General features: G+C 36.1%; 1 protein-coding gene across 8 annotated transcripts in view; it reads left to right on the top strand.

Annotated features, from left to right (window-relative positions):
* The first annotated feature begins 251 nt into the window (after positions 1-251).
* The window catches only part of LOC123556826 (heat shock 70 kDa protein 12B-like), a 36,232-nt gene continuing 17,523 nt past the window's right edge, over positions 252-18,960 (top strand). The window contains exons 1-11 of one of the 8 annotated variants that reach the window (XM_045347825.2): positions 252-363; positions 6,135-6,243; positions 6,988-7,122; positions 7,446-7,517; positions 11,194-11,303; positions 11,642-11,722; positions 12,094-12,198; positions 12,536-12,620; positions 13,110-13,190; positions 16,492-16,614; positions 17,886-17,966. The gene's annotated coding sequence lies outside the window, so the exon portion shown is untranslated. Of the gene's footprint in view, positions 364-4,725; positions 4,745-6,134; positions 6,244-6,987; positions 7,123-7,186; positions 7,206-7,445; positions 7,518-11,193; positions 11,304-11,641; positions 11,723-12,093; positions 12,199-12,535; positions 12,837-13,109; positions 13,191-16,491; positions 16,615-17,885; positions 17,967-18,960 lie in introns of those variants that run through there. The other 7 variants (XM_053543125.1, XM_053543127.1, XM_053543126.1 and 4 more) reach the window with 7 other exon arrangements.

Raw genomic sequence — 18,960 nt, 5'->3', positions numbered from 1 at the left:
AGTGTAGTGTAGATCTACCACACATACATTATTCTGATCGTGAATTGGAAAGAACACTTCTTTCCGGAACGCCTTGTCTGCCTTTCCATTACCGATCCTTATGTTGTAGTAGGACTTCAGATATTTCGGAGATTTTCTAGGAAGTGGTTTCCGCGATCCTTGATTTCTTCATGAAATGTAACCTGAGGCGTATAGCCTCATGTTTTGGATAGCACTTGCACAGTTACTGCCCTTTAATCAAATACGCCATTTGCACTAGTCTGATATGGTCTGATGAGGAATGGGATTTCTTTGTACCATTTCATGAATAATCAGTATAACTACTTGCTCCTTCAGTTCTTGATAACTTATTTAAATCTGTTGGTATGTGGGATAATAATGCTAAAGTAAACGGAGTGTAATTAAAGTATACTGGTCCGTAGCTAAAAAAATTCAGCTCAGAGATGTTTATATGCTGTTACGTCTTATGGATCTCTGCGCTGAAACGAATCCCGTACTGAAACCTAACCAGGAATCGTGCCAGAAGTCTGTCACGCTATAATTTCATCAAATGAAATGCAATGAACTCACCTTTTATTTTAAAATGTTTCTAATTAATTTTTCTTTTGATCTGGCATAAAATAGTCCATGCAACATAATATGAACACAAGTTATACACACAAGTTTCAAATTGGTACCCCTGTCTGCAATATTGTGTCTGCCATTGCAGTTGTCACCTGATCAGAGTACACTTCATTTGAAAACCAATAGGCGGTATAGAATTTGTTATTTACTGACCTTTTCTGAGAACTTAAACTTTCTAAGGTATGTTTTTTATGAATTTTCTTGAAAATAGTTATGTTTATGATTAAAATAAATGCATTAATAAGTGAAATTTTGATCTTGATTTTCAAAAATAACCACATGCTCTGAACTGTTGCATGACGTCATCCGTTTCTCACGAGAGAAGTGTGCGAGATGTTGCAGTTTAATACTGGTTAGTTAACCAAATGGGGTTTCGCCATAACTTAATGGACGCGATCATCAGAAAATAAAAACAGCGTCAGTTAAGATATGGTAGCCAGAACTAACTGGTCCGATGCCTAAATCCGGACACTTTTGGTGGTTTTATGACCGAATAATGACGATAACTGTGCATTCCGAAACTGCACTTGTATCACATTTCAAATGTATAATTTTAGGTTCTTTATAAATCTCTATACAAAACAAAAACGTTGTATATTGCTGATTTCATTATAGAAAAAGTCATCCGAAGGGGACCAGAAAAGCTGTCAAAATCGTTCTTCAGAGTGCTTAAATATTCGGACACTATTTCGGTATGTAATGCAACAAATCTGTGCACCAAAAAATAACAATTAACCCAACTTCGTTTGAAACAAAGCAGTCAGATTCAATCCAGTAAATCTCCGTTTGATCGAAGTTTTATTACCTGTTAATCACGTGGTCATGAGTGGACTAGTTTCTAATTTAATGTGTAACTGCAAACTAATACGCAATAAAATCTATCTTAGCGAAAATTAATGTTTACCACTTTTCTCAACCACATACAGATTTTTGCTGTCATTATACTTTTTGATGCAACTATGCACTATAATGACGCCGTGTCGATTTTATCTTATGAATTGCTTCCCTTGTCTGCAAAACGCTGGCATTACTGTAAAACATGTTTTTTGGTCAGTTTTGATCAACTAAGAAAAAGAGTCGTCTGAAACAGGCAGAATTGTTTTCTCATTCAGCATGCCCATTCACGCACTGCAATACGTGAATCACGCACAAAATATCAAATGCATGCATAAAAATCACTTGTTGGGGGTATATGCACGCAGAGATTCGGAACTCCTAGTCCTACATTCAACTGCTAAATTGCTGTTTATTTTATCGCGCACTTGCCAATTCTTTGGTATGGTCTAAAACGCAGGTCTGGTCGTGATTATTTTGTTTCCATCACCAAACTCTCGGCGTAATTGTCAGCTGCATAGAGGGGTTTGGTAAGTGTTTTAGTCAGACGTCACATGGGTTGTGTGCAAAAAAAGTATTGATACGAAATGCAGAAAAGCAATTTAGCTTTTATGAACTCAGCAAAAGGGTAATTAACAGTATTTTCTTCGATATTTAACTGCAATTTTGATACACATTTCATATTTGTAATAGTTTGGGCATTTATTATTGATCGGCGATTTTTACCAGTCTTCAGTTGACTGTATGTTATTTCGGACGAATCGTGTTCCGTTCACGAAATCGGGAAATACATGAACCTTGCTGAAGACTTATTTATATTTAGTATGATATAGGGAGGGGCATTTGTTTCAGAATTTCTTATCTTTACTTTGGAAAAACATTTTAAATTTCCTAAAATTATCTCGTCTGTTATACCCCACCCACAAGAGTTCTGCATGAAAAAACATGTATACACCAATTTCAATAGTTGAATAGAAAAAAATTCAGATCTGCTGTGTAGTGTACCCCCAAGTTTTGAAGTGTACCCCTATTCTGCAAAGGCAGGGGGTACATGTACCCTTAACTTCAAAAAGGAGTGGGCATGCTGTCATTAAATTAGTACCTCGCCGCACCTCAAACAACTGGTGTGCGCTGTATGACGTCATCCCCCATGACACACAATTTTTACTTTTAGGGGTGCGGATATTTGAAGGTAATTTTTTCTGGAAATATTTACATTCACACACTGTTGTTGACAACAAGTCAACTAGTCAACAAAGCGTTCTTCTGCGTCGATCATGTTCATTCGGGTAAAAAATCATGATCGTAAAGCGTTTTATAAAGGTGTCTGAATTATTAAGCACTGTCCGGATTTAGCCACTGGACCAGTAGCCTGGTTTTTCATGATAACGTGCACCTAACGAACGAAACTAAAGAAAACATTCACCTCAATTGTTTATTTCTTTGCTGCTTCCTACATACTTCCTCATTGCTAAAATGAATTAAAAACTTTAATTATCTGGTTATTATTTATAGATTCCCACCGAGTATGATGCCATGTTGAAATCTGACTGCATAGCTGTCAAGGCTCCACAAAGGCCACGAGTGTGATCGGGGTCCGAAGGGAAGTTTGTCCCTCATGGGGGGTCTGGAGGGTGATGATCCCTTAAAGCCGGAAACGCCCTCTCATGGAAAATTTAGATTTTTAACACAAAATAGATCTGGTTTTGAATACTCTCCCTCCATGTTTACTTTTTGTGACGTTTATTCATGCGACCTAGACAGTGGTGAATGTAAAAGCTGTATTATACGGTATGAAAACACAGTGTCAATGTCGCCTCGCATGTACGATTCAATGATTTTCTGCGAAAAAACAATTGATTGCTTTATTTCTTTAAAGTGGGTGTGACTTGGAATAGTAGGCATGTGAGCGTGATCTAGGGCCGAAATGCGTGTGACACATGCGCAATACATGTGTCTTGACGTGTATGTGACTGGTCAAAGTTGTTTCCCATCATAAAAAATGTCAACTATGGAAAGCCTTATACACAATTATATTAATATTTCCCAATACATCAGGTGAGTTCAATACTGTCAATGATTTCAGACAAATTTCAAAAGTTTTTTTTTCAACACAAAAAGACACTGAACAATCTTACATTTAGACTGCATATTGCCAACAATATACTCTTTACAAGTGATATCCAGATTTATTCTTTTAGACCTAGATCTATCTTAATTGGGTATCATTATATTTTGCATACTGCTGTAATTCCATTATTTTTGCCTTAACGGCTTGTCATATTTTCATTTCTCAGAAAATGTCCTAAATATAGAAACAACCTTGCTTCCGGTTTGATGACATCATCAGCAATCTGTCTGACAATATTTTTGCTAAAAATTCCAGATAATAAACACTGTTTACAGGAAATATAGAGGATTTTAAATTTGACACGGGGTAGGGATTACAGATAGCAAATCATGTTTCAAATGGTTTTGTCTAAAAAGGTAAATAACTCCCCAGTAATCCTGACATTTTTGCAAAAAGAATGTGTGATACGGAAGAAAGGCTTTCGTTTTGCTCCAGTAATTTTGTCAACATCTGGTAGGTGGGGCTAACATAAAATCTCATGAGATAACTGTTTACACCGGTATCATGGAAGTCCCAGCCGGTACCATGAGAAAGGAGTATAGATGAGTATAATGCAATAGTCCCGGTCTGTGACAAGTTACCTCCCCTGACATCCCAAAGGGGCTCCGTTACAAAGGCTCTTAAATATGTACGCTAGAATTCGGGTAAATGCAGTTTTCAAGGGCAGATAACTATTTTTCAATGTCGGTGACCTATGATTTTTTTGCATATTTTTCTATCTTAGAAGTTAGATGATTGTCGTTCAATATCCAAATATTGAAGAAATTCTATTATTGGGAAAATTTTTAATAAATACCAGTAGTTTGGTCTTATAGGAGCAGTGTTCTCTGAATCCATGATGTAGATCATAAGTAATGTTATATTAAAATTTCATAAAAATTACTCTGTAGTGATTAAGCAAAGTATTGAAGACATGTATATTGATTACCGGAGAGACTATACATCTCCTGTACATGCTGTCAAGAGCTGTGACTACTGTGGATCTAGAGTCTGGGTAAAGAGGGCTTGCAATCAGAAAGCCTGTTCCTCATCAGACAATTCAGGTTGCAAAATACCTAGGTCTGAATATCCCTAATAATTTGTCTTGGAACGAATAATGTCTTATATAGTAGCATCTAACTCTAAGGAAACTCTTGGCTTCTTCTTCTACTTATTGTAAGACCAAAGTTGGACTCTTATTCTTAGAAATTCAAAATAGTAATATTGTTAAAACTGAGACATGGAACAGTCAGCTAGGTAAACAGTAATTATTCATACCAGAACAGTATGACCTCTAAGAAATGAACTTGAGTGGCAGAACTTACTGGCTTAGAAGAAACTCAGACGCACTGACACAAGAGTCATTGCTTTTTACAAAATTGTTAACTGATTATTAGCTGAACTTCCATTGTTGCTGTATCCTGAGCACCCCAGAGAGTGACTTGCCATATGCATTTCCATCATACAGACATGTCCATACCTGAGGCTCTGCTAGTTATTTAAAGTTATATGGTGATGCAATCTGACTAAAGTACAGCTCCAGTTAACGCTTCGCTTTGGATCTGAAGACATGCTATTGATAGACATGTTCTGATGACCCGTCTGCTAGCCAATCAGAGCCTTGCTGTCAACATTTTGAAAGTGAAAGTAGAAGATTAAAATATCGGTATTTAGCCTGGGTTTTTCATGTTTATTATGACGACCACATCATGACTGCGCCCTTTTGTTTTTAGAGGTATCATATGTCACATTTGACGGTTATGGACTTGGTCACATTAGTGGAGAATATGTGTCAGGCAACCGGTTAGCTCAGTTGGTAGAGCACTCGCCCTCTAAGTGAGGGGTCCCGGGTCCGAGCTCCGGACTTACTGCACATTTTATCACCCTGTGACATTTGAAGCTGTTTTGATGGTTCAGTCAAATGTTTGTTGAAACGAGTCATCTGATTGGTTCAAATAAAAATAAGAATAGCAAAATTGGAAATCCAAATATACAGAAAGATGAATGGGAATAGGTGATTCTCAGATCTTCTTTTAGAAGATCAAGCACTTAAGTCAGATTGTATGGTGGTGACATGGAACAACACATATTTTGTTATGCAACATTATCTTAGTACTTGCAAGCAGGTCCTGCACTCCTACCACAATCCATAGATAGCTCAAACAGGTTGTACCAGAAGTTTGAATCCATGTACCAAACAACATTAGACATAGAACACTTCATTTAGATGTAGTTGATTTTCAGACACCTTTCCACACTCTACAACCCTTTATGCTACCTGATGCAGAAAGTCTACTAGTGTTTTAAAGCTACATGAGTCATTTAACCATTGTTATATAACCCATTATTGATGGTACCTTTAAATTATATATAAAAATTGTATATAATGTCAGACATAGTGCTTTAGTATTATTAATCTTTGACACACTTGCTTTGTGGCAGTTTATTAAACTGAAATAGATTATTTTCACTAACTTGTGCAATAACTTTTTGAGCCTACATCATTCTATAGCACTTCTATGCATTTGCTAAACATTTGTTTTAAAAATGCCTCTTCTTTTTATAGTGAAATCTGTGTAGTAACAGTACAGACCAGGAAGTTCAGAAATGAAGAGATGCAGGTCAAAATTGTTCAACACAGTGCATGAATGAAACATAGTGGAAATATTTCACAAGTAAACAGTTTGTACTGAGAACCAGTTTTCTCTACTCCATCTGCTTGTACATGTAAAAGAGCTGAATACTTGCAAAAAGTTTGTTTCTTAATGTTACAGTTACAGGGAGGAAACTCAGTTTCAAAAAAGAACACTGAAATGTCCTTTAATACTAAATTTTATTGTGTTAAACTACAAAGTTTGCTTTTACAGAAATGTTCACTTAAACATTTAAGAAACAAATAAAATTTTTAAGTTTCTAGATTAGTCCAAATAATAATAAAAACATTTTAATAGCACTTGAATAGAAAAAAAGCAATATACAATATTTGTAATTGTCTATAATATTTCTAGTTTTACCTTGATCAAGTTGCCTGTGATGACTGTTCTTATAATGCCCACAAGTACAGGCTTAAACAGATCTCTATTTATAGAATAAGTTGTTTCATCCTTTCCAAATGGGGACTTTTGTCACCTTCCCATGCAAAATAAGAAACTTTTACAAACATTGAATGGACTGTATGATCCCAACTGACGAGAAAATATGTTAATTTGAAGTCCATAATGTCCGGTACTTCATTGATACTTATTCCTATGTAACCATAAGAAGTTTGAATCTATACGGAAAGAACAAGTACAAAAATAGCACACACTTGTTCTCTGATCAAATGTCTGGCAGTCAGACCAACTGAAATAGATTACTTTTACTAAATTAAATATGGATTTGCTAAACACTTTTAAAAAAAAATGTCTCTTCTTTTGTAGTGGTATCTATGAAGTTCATGTACTAGTAACAGTACAGGCCATGGTGTTCAGATTTTAAGAGATGCAGGTCTACATTGTTCAGCACAGTGTATGAGGGAAACAGAGTGGATGGCAAGGATAGAAAACATGTCACAAGTAAACAGATCATTTGTGTTAAGTACCAGTTTTCTCTCATCCAGCTGCTGCACTTAGAATTGTAGAAGAGCTGAATACATCCAGTAAGTCTTTTAAAAGTGGAAAGGAGGTAACCCAATTTTAAAAACAGACACTAAATTGCCCTTGCTTAATTTTATTGTGGTAAACTGCAGGGTTTGATTTTACAGAAATGTTCATTTAAACATTTAAGTTTCTGATCCTGTATGAACTACATTAGTACTTATAATAAAAAATATTTAGAATAGACCTTGAATAGAAAAAGAAATACCGGTATAAAATTTGTGTATTTTTTATTGTTCTAGTTTTACAATGATCAAGTTGCCTGTGATGACTGTTCTTGCCAGCTGAAGCAGAATTCAGTTCTCTATTATTGAGTAAGTTGTCCTTTCCATTCCAGATTGGGAATTTGTTCACTTCTCATGCAAAATAAGAAACCTTTTACCTTTTATTATTCACAAACATTGACTGGACACTATGATCCCAGCTGACTAGAAAGTATGTTCTTCAATCCAAAGTTCATAATCATTTTGTCAGGTACATCATTGATACATGTACATATTTAACCATGAAGGGTTTAAATCTAAGAAAAGGACATGTTCCAAAATGGTATTAGACCCAGAACACTTTCTTTTGGAGCCCCTCTTGATATTACATGTAGCTGGTTTTCAGACTTCTTTTCACAGACTAGAACCCTTTTACCATTGTTATATAACTTAGAGGTTAATACACGACAGAGCCGGGCCGGGAGGTGATAATCGGCACAGAAAATGAATAATGGCCCGAGAGCTTTAGCCCGTGTATTAATGTTTTTGATACATTTGTTTGGTTGCATTACTCAAGGGGAGTAATTACAACTCCTGACGCTAGTTTTCAGTGGCTAAATAGTTTTGGGGTACTTTTGTCACAAAATCTGTGTTTAGTTGTACCTGGAAGCAATATAGGGTCAATATGGGGAAAATATAAGTGAGTGCACTAAACTTATTCTTGCACATTTAGACAAATTAAAGACTTTCTTGATGGTAAGGAGTGCAGTAAATTCGTATTTATTTACCTATCAAACTCATCAAATGGTTTGCCAGTCTAAAAATATGAAACAACACATAATTATGCTGTTTTCTCATATTCTCACAGGCATAAGGAGTTGTTCTATTCACAGTAACAGATTAAAAAATTTCAGAAACAGTATGTGGGGGTAATTTTGTAGAAAATTTACTTGTTTTTTAGATGGAGCCATTAGATATTACAGAACTTATCCCATTGAGTTATTATGCCCCTCTTCGAAGAAGGAGGGGTATATTGTTTTGCAGAATGTCAGTCTGTAGGTATGTAGACCAATCCGTTTCCGGATGGTAGCTCAAGAACGCTTGGGCCTAGGATCATGAAAATTGATAGGGTGGTTGGTTATAAGTTGTTCTGTTGTTGTTTGGTTTCATATAAAAGTTCACGGTCCGGACATGCCGGGGACTTTCTGGTTTTGAAAGTACGATACGAACAAAAGTACTCAGTGATTCTTTGGACTCGGACAGTCGGACACTGAAGTTTTAGGCTTTAAGGTCTCTAACCCTAGTGTTGCTAGAAGAAACTTGTTATTTTCCTCTCCATTTCTGCAGAAATTTGCGGATCAAAAACCAAAACGAAAACAAATATTATCTGGACCCTTACTTAGATATCAGATAATTACATTTGTATGCAGCGTCTACAAGCGGTCACATGATTATCAATAAATTAACTATCCCAAAGGAGGTTTTAAAGAGCAAAGGACAGTTTGAGCGAATTCCATGATTTTCGAACATGATCACAAAAATATTCGAGTGCCATGATTCTCTACTAGCATTTTTTATTCTTACTCCAATGTCAGGAGTTAGCAACCGCTAAATTTGATCCCTGGATGTATGACAATCAATTGCATAGCAAATAATTTATAGCAATTTTGCTTAAATCACCAGAAAAAATAAGGATTTCTTTTTTTTTAATTTAGTAAAATCACAATATTTTCATCAGTTTGCACTCAAATCACTTAAAATTTGCAGTGTGTCAGTTTTGTACCATACCTGTCCAGAAAATAAACATTATATCATTTGACAACTTTAAGGCAAAAACAAGAGAATATGAGAAACAAAGATAATTTGAGCCATTCCATGAAAAAAACTGCAGTTTTCTTAGCAGTAGATCTATGTTTATGAAAAGCAGTCATAAAATTTTCACTGAGAAGGAACCTGCAACTTTGTCAGAATTTTGAAATTGTGTGGTGCGAATCATGCTTTTTGTGCCCCCACCCCACCCCACCCCCCAGGATTGATGGGGGCATATAGATTTGGTCTTTTCTGTGCATCCATCCGTCCGTCCGAAATTCGTGACGCGCCTAGCTTGAAAAGTATTTGAAAAAAATTGATGAAACCTTGCATCAGTCTTTATCATGATATGAACTTGTGCACCTCCTATTTATCGTCTGGCTCCGCCCCCTATTTTCAGAGTTATGGCCCCTGATATAGTAAAAAATGCACATTTTTACCTTGTGACACAGCTAGTTTAAAAAGTATTTGATATAGATTCATGAAACCTTGCATGAGTCTTAATCATGATATGAACTTGCGCACCTCCTATTTTTCATCTGGCTCTGCCCCCTATTTTCAGAGTTATGGCTCCTGAAATAGTCAAAAATGCACATTTTCACCTTGTGACATGCCTAGCTTAAAAAGTATTTGATATAGATTCATGAAACCTTGCAACAGTCTTAATCATGATATGAATTTGTGCACCTCCTATTTTTCATCTGGCTCTGCCCCGAAATTTTCAGAGTTATGGCCCCTGAAATAGTCAAAATTGCACATTTTCACCTTGTGACATGCCTAGCTCAGAAAGTATTTGATATAGATTCATGAAACCTTGCATGAGTCTTAATCATGATATGAACATGCACACCTCCTATTTTTCATTTGAGTCCGCCCCGTATTTTTAGAGTTATGGCCCCTGAAATAGTTAAAAATGTACATTTTCACCTTGTGACGCAGCTAGCTCAAAAAGTATTTAATATAAATGGTTGAAAACTTGCATAGGTCTTTATCATGATATAAACTTGCACACCTCTAATTTTTTGGCTGGCTCCACCTCCTATTTTTAAAGTTATGGCCCCTGAAATAGTAAAAAAATGCACTTTTTCACCAAATTATGTGCCTAGCTCAAAAAGTATTAGATGTAAATTCAGAAAACCTTGCTGGAGTCTTTAATGTGATGTGACATTGCACACTTGGCATTCTTCTTGAGAATCTTAGCTCTTAGCAAAATAGTGGATTTTTTGTTTGTGATGCTCATAGCTCAAAAAGTATAGGGCTTAGAATAATGAATCCTTTTCATAAAATGTTTGTTGAGGCTATACCCCATTAAGACTGCAAACATTTGAATTATTGCCCCTTATTTGTGACAAATGTACCAGTAGGGGGCACACCCTTTGTCCTACAGACACATTCTAGTTTACACCACATACCCGAACACTGTTGAAACTCAGAATTCTAGCTCCAATGTAAATTGTGTACATGACCTGTTTTATTACTAAAAACCAAGCATTGTTATTCTGTGATAAACAACAGTTTGACAAGCAGACCAGTGACAGAACATTATGACATCCAGTAACGACTCCAATGTCCGCTAGGCCGCCATGTTGAAACACACTAACCATGATGACATTTTACATAGCCATTGGTTTCATGCTCATGTGTTCACCGGGTGGATTATGATTGTGAGTTTTTTGCCCGAGCCGATAAGTGATAATCAGTGTGTAAAAGCAATAACCTGCTAAAAACATTCATTTTTGTTACTATAAAGCAACATATGTATTAAACCAGGCTTTGAATTCTATATATATAATATCAGACATAATGCTTTAGTATCAGCAGTCTTTTACAAACTTGTTCACTGATCAAATGTCTGGCAGTCTATCCAACTGAGACAGATTATTTTCACTAATTTGTGCAAAAACCTTTTGAATGTGCATCTTTAGATCTTCTATGGATTTGCTAAGCATTTTAGAAAAAAAATATGTCTCTTTTGTAGTGAAAACTGCGAGGTATCAGTGCAAACATGAAGAGATGCAGGTCTAAATTATTCAACACAGTGTATGAGGGAAATATAGCAGATGGCAAGAGTAGATAAACATTTCACAAGTAAACAGATCATTTGTATTTAGAACTATTTTCCTCTAATTCAGTTGCACTTAGGAGAGCTGAATACATGCAATAAGTTCTCTAGAAATAAAAATATTACAGTTGAAGGGAGGTAACTCAATTTAAAAAAAAAACACTAAAGCGCCTTTGCTTAATTTTATTGTGGTAAACTACATTGTTTTTACAAAAAATGTTCACTTAAACATTTAAGAACACATATTTAAGTTTCTGTACCAATATGAACTACATTAATACAAATAATGAAAAAAAATATATTTGTAATAGCACTTGAATAGAGAAAGAAATATAAAATTTGTGTCCTTTTCCTATTGTTCTAGTTTTACAATGATCAAGTTGCTTGAGATGACTGTTCTTGTTGTGGCTCTAGTACCAGCTGAAGAGGAATTTTGTTTTATATTGTAAGTTGTTCTTTCCATTCCAGATTGGGACATGTGTTCACCGGGCGGATTATGATTGTGAGTTTTTTGCCCGAGCCGATAAGTGATAATCAGTGTGTAAAAGCAGTAACCTGCTAAAAACATTCATTTTTGTTACTATATAGCAGCATATGTATTAAACCAGGCTTTGAATTCTATATATATAATGTCAGACATAATGCTTTAGTATCAGCAGTCTTTTACAAACTTGTTCACTGATCAAATGTCTGGCAGTCTATCCAACTGAGACAGATTATTTTCACTAATTTGTGCAAAAACTTTTTGAATGTGCATCTTTAGATCTTCTATGGATTTGCTAAACATTTTAGAAAAAAAATATGTCTCTATTGTAGTGAAAACTGCAAAGTATCAGTGCAAACCATGAAGTTCAGATATGAAGAGATGCGGGTCTAAATTATTAAACATAGCAGATGGCAAGAATAGAAAACATTTCACAAGTAAACAGATCATTTGTATTTAGAACGAGATTCCTCTAATTCAGTTGCACTTAGGAGAGCTGAATTCATGCAATAAATTCTTCAGAAATAAAAATATTACAGTTAAGAGAGGTAACTCAGTTTTAAAAAAGAACACTAAAGTGCCTTTGCTTAATTTTATTGTGGTAAACTACATTGTTTTTACAGAAATGTTCACTTAAACATTTAAGAACACATATTTAAGTTTCTGTTCCAATATGAACTACATTAATAGAAATAATGAAAAATAAAAATATTTGTAATAGCACTTGAATAGGAAAAGAAATATAAAATTTGTGTATTTTTCCTATTGTTCTAGTTTTACAATGATCAAGTTGCTTGAGATGACTGTTCTTGTTGTGGCTCTAGTATCAGCTGAAGAAACTCAGAATTCTAGCTCCAATGTAAATTGTGTACATGACCTGTTTTATTACTAAAAACCAAGCATTGTAATTCTGTGATAAACAACAGTTTGACGAGCAGACCAGTGACAGACCATTATGACGTCCAGTAACGACTCCAACGTCCGCTAGGCCGCCATGTTGAAACACACTAACCATGATGACATTTTACATAGCCATTGGTTTCATGCTCATGTGTTCACCGGGTGGATTATGATTGTGAGTTTTTTGCCCGAGCCGATAAGTGATAATCAGTGTGTAAAAGCAATAACCTGCTAAAAACATTCATTTTTGTTACTATAAAGCAACATATGTATTAAACCAGGCTTTGAATTCTATATCTATAATGTCAGACATAATGCTTTAGTATCAGCAGTCTTTTACAAACTTGTTCACTGATCAAATGTCTGGCAGTCTATCCAACTGAGATAGATTATTTATAGAGAATAGAGAAAGAAATATAAAATTTGTGTCCTTTTCCTATTGTTCTAGTTTTACAATGATCAAGTTGCTTGAGATGACTGTTCTTGTTGTGGCTCTAGTACCAGCTGAAGAGGAATTTTGTTTTATATTGTAAGTTGTTCCTTCCATTCCAGATTGGGACATGTGTTCACCGGGCGGATTATGATTTTGAGTTTTTTGCCTGGGCGGATAAGTGATAATCAGTGTGTGAAAGCAATAATTTGCTAAAAACATTCATTTTTGTTACTATATAGCAACATATGTATTAAACCAGGCTTTGAATTCTACATATATAATGTCAGACATAATGCTTTAGTATCATCAGTCTTTTACAGATTTGTTCACTGATCAAATGTCTGGCAGTCTATCCAGCTGAGACAGATTATTATGTCTCACCCCCCCCCCCACCCCCACCCCCCCTCTGGTGGAGACATATTGTTTTTGCCCTGTCTGTCCATACGTCACACTTCATTTCCGAGCAATAACTGGAGAACCATTTGACCTAGAACCTTCAAACTTCATAGGGTTGTAGGGCTGCTGGAGTAGACGACCCCTATTGTTTTTGGGGTCACTCTGTCAAAGGTCAAGGTCACAGGGACCTGAACATTGAAAACCATTTCCGATCAATAACTAGAGAACCACTTGACCCAGAATATTGAAACTTAATAGGATGATTGGTCATGAAGAGTAGATGACTCCTATTGATTTTGGGGTCACTCCGTCAAAAGTCAAGGTCACAGGGGCCTGAACATTGAAAACCATTTCCGATCAATAACTAGAGAACCACTTGACCCAGAATGTTGAAACTTAAGAGGATGATTGGTCATGAAGAGTAGATGACCCCTATTGATTTTGGGTCACTCCGTCAAAGGTCAAGGTCACAGGGGCCTGAAGATTGAAAACCATTTCCAATCAATAACTAGAGAACCACTTGACCCAGAATGTTGAAACTTCATAGGATAATTGGTCATGAAGAGTATATGACCCATATTGTTTTTTGGGTCACTCCATCAAAGGTCAAGGTCACAATGGCCTGAACATTGAAAACCATTTCCGATCAATAACTAGAGAACCACTTGACCCAGAATGTTGAAACTTAATAGGATGATTGGTCATGTAGAGTAGATGACCCCTGTTGTTTTTGGGGTAACTCTGTCAAAGGTCAAGGTCACAGGGGCCTGAACATTGAAAACCATTTCCAATCAATAACTTTAGTACCACTTGACCCGGAATGTTGAGACTTCATAGGATGATTGTACATGCAAAGTAGATGACCCCTATTGATTTTGGAGTCACTCCGTGAAAGGTCAAGGTCACAGGGGCCTGAACATTGTAAACCATTTCCAGTCAGTAACTTGAGAACCACTCGACCCAGAATGTTGAAACTTCATAGGATGATTGTTTATGCAGAATAAATGACCCCTATTATTTTTGGGGCCACTCCGTTAAAGGTCAAGGTCACAGGGGCCTGAACATTGATAACCATTTCCGATCAATAACTTCAGAATCTCTTCATCCAGAATGTTGAAACTTCATAGGATGATTGAACATGCAGAGTAGATGACCCCTATCGATTTTGGGGTCACTCTGTTAAAGGTCAAGGTCACAGGAGCCTGAACATGGAAAACAATTTCTGATCAATAACTTGAGAACCACTTGACCCAGAATGTTGGAACTTCATAGGATGATTGAACATGCAGAGTAGATGACTCCTATTAATTTTGGGGTCAGTCTATTAAAGGTCAAGGTCACAGGGGCCTGGTCATATAAAATCATTTCTGGAAAATAACTTGAGAACCACTTGACCTAGAATGTTGAAACTTAATAGGATGATTGGACATGCAGAGTAGATGACCCCTATTAAGCCTGAACAGTGACTTGGGAACCACTAGGCCAATAGTGTTGAAATTTAGTGGGATGACTGGACATGCGAAGTAGATGATCCCTATTGCAGCCAACCATCAGTGTCTCTTTTGCTCCTGACCCCTATTGACTTCTTGCCTATAGGACTTTGCATTGGGGGAGACATGTGCTTTTTAGCTCACCAGAGCACAAAGTGCTCAGGGTAAGCTATTGTGATCGCTCACCATCCAGCGTCCGTCGTCCGTCCATCCACACTTTCCTTTAAACAACATCTCCTCCTAAAACAACAGGCCAATTTTGATGAAACTTCACAGGGATGTTCCTTGGATGGTCTTCTTTAAAAATTGTTCAAAGAATTGAATTCCATGCAGAACTCTGGTTGCCATGGCAACAGAAAGGAAAAACTTTAAAAATCTTCTTCTCAAAAACCAGAAGCCCTAGAGCTTAGATATTTGGTGTGAAGCATTGCCTAGTGGACCTCTACCAAGTTTGTTCAAATCATGACCCCGGGGTCAAAATTGACCCCGCCCTAGGGGTCACTTGATTTTACATAGGAAAATCTTAAAAAATCTTCTCAAAAACCAGAAGCCCTAGAGCTTAGATATTTGACATGTAGCATTGCCTAGAGGACCTCTACTAAAGTTGTTCAAATCATGACCCCGGGGTCAAAATTGACCCCGCCCCAGGGGTCACTTGATTTTACATAGGAAAATCTTCAAAAATTTTCTTAAAATAAACAGAAGGCCTAGAGCTTAGATATTTCACATGTAGCATTGCCTAGTGGACCTCTACAAAATTTGTTCAAATCATGACCCCCAGGGTCAAAATTGACCCCGCCCCAGAGGTCACTTGATTTTACATAGGAAAATCTTCAAAAAATTTCTAAAAATAAACCAAAAGGCCTGGATCTTAGATATTTGACATGTAGCATTGCCTAGTAGACTTCTACAAAATTTCTTCAAATCATGACCCCCGGGGTCAAATTGACCCCGCCCCATGGGGTCACTTGATTTTACATAGGAAAATCTTCAAAAATTTTCTAAAAATAAACCAGAAGGCCTAGATCTTAGATATTTGACGTATAGCATTGCCTAGTAGACTTCTACAAAAAAAATTCAAATCTGGACCCCCAGGGTCAAATTTACCCAGCCCCAGGGTTTACTTGATTGTATATAGGGAAATCTTCATAAATTTGCTAAAAATAAACCAGAAGGTCTAGATCTTAGATATTTGATATGTTACATTGCCAAGTAGACTTCTACAAACTTTGTTCCATTCATGACCCCCGGTGTAAACTTAGCCCCGCCCCAGGGGTTACTTGATTGTACATCAGAAAATCTTCAAAAAAAATTCTAAAAATCATCAGTTTGACATTTGAAACATGTAGCTCATATTACTCTGATGAGCGATCCAGGGTCATCGTGACCCTCTTGTTTACAAAAGCAATTTCTAGTTTTCACTAATTTGTGCAAAAACTTTTTGAATGTGCATCTTTAGATCTTCTATGGATTTGCTAAACATTTTAGAAAAAAGTATGTCTCTTTTGTAGTGAAAACTGCGAAGTATCAGTGCAAACCATGAAGTTCAGATATGAAGAGATGCGGTTCTAAATTATTCAACACAGTGTATGAGGGAAACATAGCAGATGGCAAGAGTAGATAACATTTCACAAGTAAACAGATCATTTGTATTTAGAACTATTTTCCTCTAATTCAGTTGCACTTAGGAGAGCTGAATACATGCAATAAGTTCTTCAGAAATAAAAATATTACAGTTGAAGGGAGGTAACTCAATTTTAAAAAAGAACACTAAAGTGCCTTTGCTTAATTTTATTGTGGTAAACTACAGTCGAGTTCACTTAATACGAACTTGCTTGATACGAATTTTCGGCTATAACGAACAAAATCCGGATTCCCCGGCTGAGTCCTTCTATTTCTTTGTAAAATTATTTCGGTAATAGCGAACTCGCTTCATACGAATTTTCGGGAGATACGAACACATTTTGGAAGTCCCAATGAGCTAAAATGTTTTAAGTTTCCATTTTTTGATACAAACTAATTTTAGAAGTCGGCGGTCTTTTTTTTTTTTTGCTACGCTTGATCTTTTAACAGTTTGAATCTCTACAGTGCTGATATTTAGTCGAAGTGATTATCACCTGTATCTGATAAATACATAATAATGAGATTAATGTATGCAGTTATTTTATTCATTACAATCGAGTCCAAGTAATAATGTCTTTAGCAATTCAGCAATAATTACTTTCATTTGTACACCTCTCCATGAAAATACAATTTCATTGTACGATTTAGGGCTATATAGTGTTCTTTTAGTATCAAAAATACAACAAAAAATTACCAGTTTTTTTTTTCAAGTAAATGTTTGAAATACCATGTGTAAAGTACCTGTTGCAAAAAATGCATTGACATATACACGTTACTGTATTCCTGTGTATCTATATGTGCTAGATCGATACGTGCTATAAACACTTGGTGATTCAATACATTTGTACATTAAAATTTATTTTTCATACATTTTTACGTGTTTAAGTATGAGTTATTTCATTGTAAACTGAACACACTCAATCAGTTAAAACTACTAATGAGCATCTATTCACTACTGTATTTTATTTATCGGAAGCTATTCACCGGGGATACCAGTGATACTGCCCAACTTGCTCGTGCAAATTACCCGGTAGTCATACATTCGTTAATACGAATTTCGTTTGATACGAGCACATTTCCCAGGTCCCGAAGAGTTCGTATAAAGCGAGTTTGACTGTACATTGTTTTTACAGAAATGTTCACTTAAACATTTAAGAACACATATTTAAGTTTCTGTTCCAATATGAACAACATTAATACAAATGATGAAAAAAAAATATTTGTAATAGCACTTGAATAGAAAAAGAAATATAAAATTTGTGTCCTTTTCCAATTGTTCTAGTTTTACAATGATCAAGTTGCTTGAGATGACTGTTCTTGTTGTGGCTCTAGTACCAGCTGAAGAGGACTTTTGTTTTATATTGTAAGTTGTTCCTTCCATTCCAGATTGGGACTTGCATCCCCATTCCCATGCAAAATATGGAACATTTACCCTCTGTTATTCACAAACATTAAAATGGGCTCTATGATCCCAACAGACCGGAAAGATATGTTCTTTAAACCAAAGTCCATAATCCCAGGTACATCATTGTTTTTTGTGCCTATTTGACTATAAGAGGTTTAAATCTGTGAGGAAAGAACCTGTACCAAACAGCATTAGTCTAACAACACTTCCCTTTTGGAGCCTATCTTGATATTACATTAGCTGCTTTTCAGACTCATACTAGAACCTGTTTTGTTCTTTGATGCAGAAAAATTTGTTTGAAGCTATTTGAGTCCTTTTGCTATAGTTGTATAACCCCAGATTTATTGATGGTACCTTTGAGTTATATATATGTATATAATGTAGGACATAGTGCTTTAATATTTTCAGTCTTTTACAAACTTGTTTTCCCCAACCAGTTTCGGGGACTATATGAATGCACTTTTACGTCCGTCTGCCCGCAATTTTGTGTCCAGTCCATAACTCTGTCATTCATGAGGGGATTTTAATATTACTTGGCACAAATGTTTCCCATGTTGAGACTATGTGTCATGCGCAAAACCCAGACCCCTGGCTCAAAGGTCAAGGTCACAATTGGAGGTCGAAGGTCAGCAGGGCTTTTTTCCTTGCCGGTCCATAACTCTGCCATCTATGAAGGGATTTTAATATTACTTGGCACAAATATACCTCATAATAAGACGATGTATCATGCACAACTTCCAGACCCATAGCTCAAAGGTCAAGGTCCTACTTGGCAGTCAAATGTTTACATGGCATGAACAGGGTCTGTTTTGTGTCCGGTCCAAAGGTCACACTTGCAAGTCAAAGGCCAAAAGGGCTTTTTTTCCTGTCCAGTCTGTAACTAAACAATCCTTAAAGGGATTTTAATATTACTTGGTACAAATATTCACCACTATGAGATGGAGTGTCATAC

This window comes from Mercenaria mercenaria, chromosome 5, assembly GCF_021730395.1.
Source record: "Mercenaria mercenaria strain notata chromosome 5, MADL_Memer_1, whole genome shotgun sequence".
Taxonomy (NCBI): domain Eukaryota; kingdom Metazoa; phylum Mollusca; class Bivalvia; order Venerida; family Veneridae; genus Mercenaria; species Mercenaria mercenaria.
Note: the sequence above shows the minus strand (reverse complement) of the source record. Positions and strands in the feature narration are given on the sequence as shown.